The 7,976-nt window shown below is 58.9% G+C and overlaps 1 long non-coding RNA gene across 1 annotated transcript; it reads right to left on the reverse strand.

Moving 5' to 3' along the window:
- Positions 1-1,181: 1,181 nt before the first annotated feature.
- On the reverse strand, positions 1,182-5,488 carry LOC144370861 (uncharacterized). The gene is made up of 2 exons (XR_013430892.1): positions 4,657-5,488; positions 1,182-4,547 (listed from the first exon to the last, which is right to left on the reverse strand). It is a non-coding gene; the product is annotated as an uncharacterized LOC144370861 (long non-coding RNA).
- Positions 5,489-7,976: the final 2,488 nt, after the last annotated feature.

The raw sequence follows: 7,976 nt of genomic DNA on the forward strand, positions 1-7,976 counted from the left end.
GCTCCAGGGCCAGTTGCCCAGGCTCAGAGGAAGGCACAGCTGGTTGAGGTTAGATGCAAAACACGCAGCCTGCAACCTGAGCGCTCCTCTGCGCCCCTCCACGGCTTCCCAGACAGCAGGAGGCTGAGCACCCAGAGGGGCCTGGCCGATCTCCCAGAGGTGGAGGCTGCTAGGTCTCAGTGGAGGCGGAGGTCGGCCAGGACTCCTGATGAGGCTCCCCAAGAGTCAGGGAGCGGCCCCAGGGCATCCCGTGACCCTGTTGGAGCCTGGTTGGAACCAGCTTGGGGATCCTGGGGGAGGGGGAGAGTGCAGGAGACTTCCTCATGCCATGCGTCCCTCCCTCCGTGATAAGTGTGCGTGGATCTCATTTGAACCCCGTCTAGATCAAAGTGCGAGTTTTTTTCCTGGTTAGGCTTTTAAAAAAATGACTTTCGGATTTTCAAAAGAAAATGTTCTGCTGACTTAGACATCAATAGCTCACTTAAAACTTGGGGAATTGCACTATTAACATTTTTTTCCCTTTTTACTGGTCTTCCCCCCATCCTCATCCCCTCAGGGTCCCAGGGGGCAGAGCCCAGGTACCTGGGGCCCTGTGCTCTGTGGGAACAGATGCTCCCTGCAGACCCCCTGCCGGGTCCTTACCAGGCTCTGTGACACTGAGGTGCAGACACACTATTGTCTCCTCACAAAAGGGGGCTTGATTGTCCCCCTTTCTTAGGGTAACGGAAGGGGCACCCTGATGCCGGTTTGCAAGGTCTGGGTGAAAGTTGGGGAGAAATTGAATAACCTGAACTGTCAGGAGATTGCAAGATGGAGAGGGAGACCCCCACCCCCTCCAACATAAATAGGCCAACACATTGGATCATTTCTCCTGGCTGAAATTTCTTTGGGATACCCACCCCCACCACTCAAAAAAAAAATTGTAAAAAATGATAAATTGGGGTTTTGTGTGTGTGTCTTGTTTTAAACCAATATGATCTCAATTCTTTTGTGAGCTTTGAAAGTCCATGCGGGAATTTCCCCCCTCGCTGGAAATACCCCGCGTCCGGGCCTCATGGTATGTGATCTCTAATAAACTTCAAAAGAACACCTTTGACATTTTAGATAACTTGCAAATGATGATGCAGAGAGATCTTTTGCCACTACAAAGAAAGAACAAAAGAACCGACATGAAAGAGAAATCAATAAACATATGGCAATTAATAAAACATTTTCTATGAATACCCTACAAAGAGTTTTACAACGGTATAAAAACCCAACAGTTGTTTCAATGTGGATTTAAGAAGTCTCAGCTGGCGTATTAAGACATCCGCAAGGAGCAACACACAGAAAGGCACAGAGGAATCAGGGCCAAGCCGGGCCTTGTAAATCCATCAGAGGCAGAGGTGCGGATCAGATGGCGAGATGGCCGCACAGGGCCCGGGCATCGGAGCGGAGCATTCCGTCTCAGGCACTGGAAATTCGAGGTGCAGGGAGCCACTGTTGAGCAAGGCCATTTGGAAGTTGGGCTGGGGTCCCCCCACGTCCAGCCAGGTCCTGTGTAACACACCTGGACACCTCCAGCTTCCCCCTGGCCCGTCTCTGCCGCCTCCCAACCGTGTCCATCCTCGAGCCGGGGTGGGATTCCACGAGCAAAGGAGTTGGGTTTTTTGTTTTGCAGTGTGGGGGACGGACCCCGCGTGCTGGGCCAGTGCTCTCCCACTGAACCACACCCTGCCACCGGGCCCCCGCACAGACCCTCAGGATGGAGTCCGTTTGCTCTGAGGACCCGTGGGTGGACCGCCAGCATTCCCCACCGAGTTCTCTTTCTCCAGGTTCTGAGCTGGTTCCTGCCTCGGCCACTTGCAGGTCACTGAGTGGCTTTTAGGGATCGCCAGGGCCTCAGTTTCCCCTTCTGTGCAATGGGGACCGTGCCGTCTGGACACACCCTGTCCCCGCTCGCCCAGGCTTACTGGATGCTGGTGGTTGTGAGTATGAACCTCAGAGCCACATCTTTGTGCAAGTGGAGGGGAGAGGAAGGCAACCCCTGCTCAGCCTGGGCAGACGGGGGCCATGCCACCGATCGGCACCCCTCAGAGGCTGGCACAGTGGCCCCCTGCAGCGCACCCCCTGGGAACCGTGAAGCTGGCCTGGCGGATGGGGCTACTCGGGGATCTTGGAGGAGGGTTAGAACCAAGCAGCCCTGGGCCGGGACGTGCCCATGACCAGACGGCACAGAGAACGAGGGCGTGGCAGAGGAGAAAGGGCAAACCCGCAGGCGCTCCTATTTCTGTGCAGAGGAATCCCGCGCTCCACTACGGAGCACACACATATACACGTGTGTGTGCGCACGTGTGTGTGTGTGTGTGTGTGTGTGCACCTGAGCAGAAGCAGCCGGCCGAGCAGAAAGGCAAAGTATCTGACTGCTGGCTTCAGATCCTTGGAGACCTTGGCTGCGAGTTCCAGCACCCCTGGGACTTAGTCTTCCCATCTGTTAACTGGACTCTGATCCCAAGCTCCGCAGGGTCCTCGTAACCACAGGGTCCTGTGCGCATGACCTACAGGGTCCTGTCCTGTTGAGTCAGCTGAGCGGTGACAGAGCTGAGCGGTGACAGAGCGGTGACAGAGCTGACAGTCAGCTGAGCGGTGACAGAGCTGATCCAGGCCCCACGGTCCTCCCCTTCAGGGGCCTGGATCTGGCCTCCGTGTGGTGTGACCTCCTGCCCTCTGTCCTCCAGGGTCCACCCCCTCGCTGCCGCAGAGACCCTCTGAGTTGGAGGCTGCCACGCTCCACCTGTCCCCACCCCTCTCATCTGCCAGTGGCTCTCCTAGGTTGGGCCCGTGGCCATGGCTCCACCCTGGGAGCTCTGGGGCGGGCTTTCCTGCCCTGGGCAGCTTAGAAGGGGGCACGGGCTTCCTTACGCTGGGAAAGCTCTTCCCCTGCTCTGGGGTCTCCATCCCACTGTGCCTTAGAGTCAGCTGGGTGGAACGAGACCCTCTGGGGACAGAGGCAGACTCGCCTGCTGGCCCTCCTAGCCCACGTCCCGGGATCCCATCTGGGGTGACCCCTGGGGCAGGCAGGAGTTCTCCCTGGGAGGGGTCCCAGCGGCCTCTGGACGAGGCTTGGCAAGGCCTCAGGCAACTCAGAGAGACCCTGTCCCTAAATAAAGACAAAACAGGGCTGGGCATGGGGCCCAGTGGTCGCGTGCCTCTGAGTTCAATTTCTGGTACTCGATCCCCAAAAGATCCGGGGTATGATTCTGTAGGTGGAGAGGAACGGCTTCAGGGTCACAGAGATCTCGGTCTGAATCTCAGCTTCACCGTTTTTATTGCGGCAGATCTTAGCAGATCTCTCGGTGCCTTGGTTTCTTCGTCTGTACAGTGGGGACGACCACATCGACCATCTAAGGTCAGGCGAAGACTCGGGAGTACAACACATGTGGCCTGGGATGTGCTCCACATCCAGACGTCATTGTCAGGGGACAAATAATAATATCAGTGCTAGCTGCTGTCCTCCTCCTCCTTGTCCTCGTCTCTGTGGCTGGACTTGGACTTTTGGCTCTCCTTGCCTGGTTAGGGTCCCCCAGAGCTCCCAGGGATGGCGGGGCGGGTGGAGGCTGGCCAAGGGGCCCTCCCTCCCTCGGATCTGAGCAACCAAGAGCTTTTGGCTGGATCAGGGACTCGGCTCTGGATGGTGTCCGTCAGCAGCTTCTCCCACCATTGCCAGAGGCCCACCCTGGCTGGAGGAGCCAAGGAGACCCCCAGGGTGGCCTCTCTTCCCCTGGGGAACTTCCACCCCTGATGTCCAGCAGAGGGTCTGACCTCCAGGAATCCAATGCACAGGAGCCCTGGGGACAGCACGAGAGTCCTTCAGGTTCACACCTCGCTTTGCCCTCGGGCAGCGAGTCACGTTCAGAGTCCGGCTGGGCGCTCCCCCAGCCGCTGGGGTGGAGCTGGGCAAGGCCAGACCACCGTGGCTGAGCTTCTTCCCCAATGTGCTGATGTGCCAGTTGTCCTCGTCACTGTCATCGCACCAATACGTCAAGCATCACACACACCAATGAAACAGGCCGCGAAGCCAAGGCGGCGGCGGGTTCCAGGTAAGTCGCAGTAGAGGCAAATTTGGAAAGAAAATGTGTTGTCAAGTTGGAAAGGAACAAAAGAAGGACCCACGGGCGGATAAACATGCAAAATCGGCTTCCACGTTGCTCTGCATGTGCAAGAGGTCTCAGGGGACGGGGCAGGGCTGGACATCATAGGGGAACACTGTGGCTTCCTTCACGCCAGAAGGCAGAGGGATGAACTCTAAGAAATTCTGTGGTCCGTTGTGAGAAGATCGAGGCATGCCCATTCATCTCTCTGTTTAAATTAAATGCTTCAAATAGGCAAGCATACATCGTTTCTAAAGATTTCAGACCCATTTTGGATGCACTCGAATTCCTAATCAAGCTGATCATTTCAGAAGCTTCTTCTGGCCGGGCACAGTGACACAAGCCTGTCATCCTAGCGGCTGAGGAGGCCGAGGCAGGAGGATTGCAAGTTCAAAGCCAGCACCACTCAGTCAGACCCTGTTTTGAAATAAATTACAAAATAGGGCTGGCGATGTGGCTCAGTGGCCAGGTCCCCCTGAATTCAATGGCCAGCCAGTACCCCCATGAGGAGGAGTAGATTGCTAACCTGTTTTACAGATGGAAACACGGAGGCCAAGCAGCATGAAACAGCTTGTTCAAGTCTCAGTCCTGGTGCAAGTTCAGGATCCAGCTGTCCTGTTTGTGGTTCACAGAATTCAAAGATGGTCCCCAAGATTCCTGTCCCCACTGGTATACACACCCTGTCCATCTTCCTCCTTTGGAATATGGGAAAGAAAAAAAAAAACCCTGAGATTTTATTCTTATAATTAGATGACCAATTGGATGACTTTGAGTTAGCCCAAGGGAGATGATCTAGGGTGGGCCTGGCCTAATTAGGTGGGGATAGATAGAGGTGCAAGAGACGTTTCTCCTGCTGGCTTCTAGGAAGACGAAAGTCCCCTTGAGTTCTACAGGAACTTTAGTCCCACAGCCACCTAAGTGAGCTTTGCAAAGGACCCTGCAGATCAAATGAGACCCAACCCTGGTTAACCTATTGGTAGAGGTCTCGGGGGAGGACCTCAGCAGAAGATACGGTGGCCCCTTCCCAGGCTCGGGGCTCATGAAACCACAGGATCAATTTGGGTGACTCACTCACAGCAGCTGCTCAATTTTTGTGGCTTGGAGCACAAGACAAAAACGAATGTGGCCCTCAAAGACCTGTCCTTCCCTCTACCCTGGGACCTTCATCCAGCACCCACCAAATAGGATCTCCCGGGCCTGGGAGACAGTGCAGGCCCAGCCAAGGTGACTCCTTACTGCTGAGTGATGTCTTGGTTTTAGTCCAGGAAAATTAATTTCCCATATAAAATTCAATTTAAGTAAATTATTAGGAAGAAAAGTTCCCGCCCTGCTTCCGCTCCGGGGGAAGAGCTCTCGCTTTAGCTGCGCGTCTGAATGGCCTGTCATTAGTGCTCCCTGGCATGGAGCTGCTGTGAATTTCATGCTCTGAGAGACCGTCTCTGTTAATAAGTTTACTTTTTCCGGGGGCTGCCCATCCCCCGCACCCTCTGCTCCCCAGTGCAGTGACTGGGTCTCTAATTGCCGGCCCTGCTCAGCCCTGGGCGCTGCTTTCAGAAATGAAAGTGGCTGAAAAGGAGCCACTTGGAACCACTTATTAACGGCTTTGGGTGTCTTCTGCGCCCTCTGGGGACACAGCCCGTCTCTGCCGTCTCTGGTCCTGGGCAGACAGGCAATCGCTTGTTCCCAGCGCATGGCCCGAGGGTCACAGAGGCACAGAGCTGGGTGCAGAAGGACAAGGAAGGAGGAGGGTGAGGCCCCTGGAGCCTGTCGCCGGCCTGTGATCCCAGGGGCTCTGGAGGCTGAGGCAGGAGGAGTTCAAAGCGAGCCTCAGCAAAAGTGAGGCCCTAAACAACTCAGTGAGACCCTGTCTCTAAATAAAACACAAAATAGGGCTGGGATGGGGCTCAGTGGTTGGGTGCCCCTGAGTTCAATCCCCAGGACCCATCACTAAAAAAAGGTTCATCACCCAGAGGGAGCGGGTGGGGGGGGGGAGGAGGCGGGGCCCAGGGATGGAGGCGGGGCCGAGGAGAGAGGCGGGGCCCGAGGAGGAGGCGGGGCCGAGGAGGGAGATGGGGCCCCAGGAGAGGCGGGGTCGAGGAGGGAGGTGGGGTAGGGAGGAAGCGGGGTCGAGGAGGGAGATGGGGCCCCAGGAGAGGCGTGGCCGAGGAGGGAGGCGGGGTCAGGAGGAGGCGGGGCCGAAAAGGGAGGTGGGGCCCCAGGAGAGGCGGGGCCGAGGAGGGAGGCGGGGTCGGGAGGAGGCGGGGTCGAGGAGGGAGGTGGGGCCCCAGGAGAGGCGGGGCCGAGGAGGGAGGCGGGGTCGGGAGGAGGCGGGGTCGAGGAGGGAGGTGGGGCCCCAGGAGAGGTGGGGTCGAGGAGGGAGGCGGGGTCGGGAGGAGGCGGGGTCGGGAGGAGGCGGGGTCGGGGGGAGGCGGGGTCGGGGGGAGGCGGGGTCGGGGGGAGGCGGGGTCGGGGGGAGGCGGGGTCGGGGGGAGGCGGGGTCGGGGGGAGGCGGGGTCGGGGGGAGGCGGGGTCGGGGGAGGCGGGGTCGGGGGGAGGCGGGGTCGGGGGGAGGCGGGGTCGGGGGAGGCGGGGTCGGGGGGAGGCGGGGTCGGGGGGAGGCGGGGTCGGGGGAGGCGGGGTCGGGGGGAGGCGGGGTCGGGGGGAGGCGGGGTCGGGGGGAGGCGGGGTCGGGGGGAGGCGGGTTCGGGGGGAGGCGGGGTCGGGGGGAGGCGGGGTCGGGGGGAGGCGGGGTCGGGGGAGGCGGGGTCGGGGGGAGGCGGGGTCGGGGGGAGGCGGGGTCGGGGGGAGGCGGGGTCGGGGGGAGGCGGGGTCGGGGGGAGGCGGGGTCGGGGGGAGGCGGGGTCGGGGGGAGGCGGGGTCGGGGGGAGGCGGGGTCGGGGGGAGGCGGGGTCGGGGGGAAGGGGCGGCGCCAGTTCCTCCCCCCTCTCTAGGCAGCCTCTGTGCCAGGCCCTAGGCCAGAGCCCAGCCTGCCCACAGCCCCTGCAGACCCCTGGCCTCTCTCCAGGCTCTGCATCTCTGCTCCAGGGCAATTTGCTGGCTGTGGGGCCCCTCAGGCCACGCTGGGACAGGCGCAGGAGCCAAGGAGCTGGTGACACAGCGCACCCCCACCCTGGAGCGGCCACAGTGGTGGCTGAACACCCCAGCTTCCCGCCCGCGGAGTGGGGTGAGGATTCCAGGGCAGTGCCCCAGCCTCCTGCAGGCCCCCAGAGCAGCCCACCTCTTCTCTGGATTCCTGTCCCACAGGCTCTCACTGGGCCTCAGGGCCTCGCCACCCAAGAACATCCCCTGCACCCATCTTGTCATTGTCCCACCTTGGGGCAAATCAAGTGAAGCCACTCTCACCTCCCCGTGCCTGTAGCTGACACCACTAGTCTATCACATGCTTGTTCCTCTTGGCCTCAAAGAGGCTGTATACTCCTGCTCTGAATGCTGCCAGGCAGTCATGACTGACCATCCCCTAGGACGAAAAACCCTGAGTCCAGCAAGCTCCACCGTGCGACCTCATCTCATGGGACCAATAGCAAATGCTAAACCAGCACGGTGCTACCACAAACCCCCAACCCACCAAAGGAAATATATCATAACACCACACTTCTGCTAAATGGCCCTGTATCAGAGCATAGTGTGAAGATACTACAAATAATGACAATGCAGGGTCTTGAGTATTTACTCTGCACGGTCACTGGTCTGGGAACTTAACATGGAATAACATATTTACTCCTTACGGTAACCTCCGAGATAGATATTTTCATCCCTGTCTTATAAATAGGAAAATGGAGGCACAGAGAGGTCAAGTCACTTGCCAAATGTCACACAGTCTGTTCA

The sequence above is a fragment of the Ictidomys tridecemlineatus genome, chromosome 15 (genome assembly GCF_052094955.1).
Source record: "Ictidomys tridecemlineatus isolate mIctTri1 chromosome 15, mIctTri1.hap1, whole genome shotgun sequence".
Classification (NCBI taxonomy): Eukaryota; Metazoa; Chordata; class Mammalia; order Rodentia; family Sciuridae; genus Ictidomys; species Ictidomys tridecemlineatus.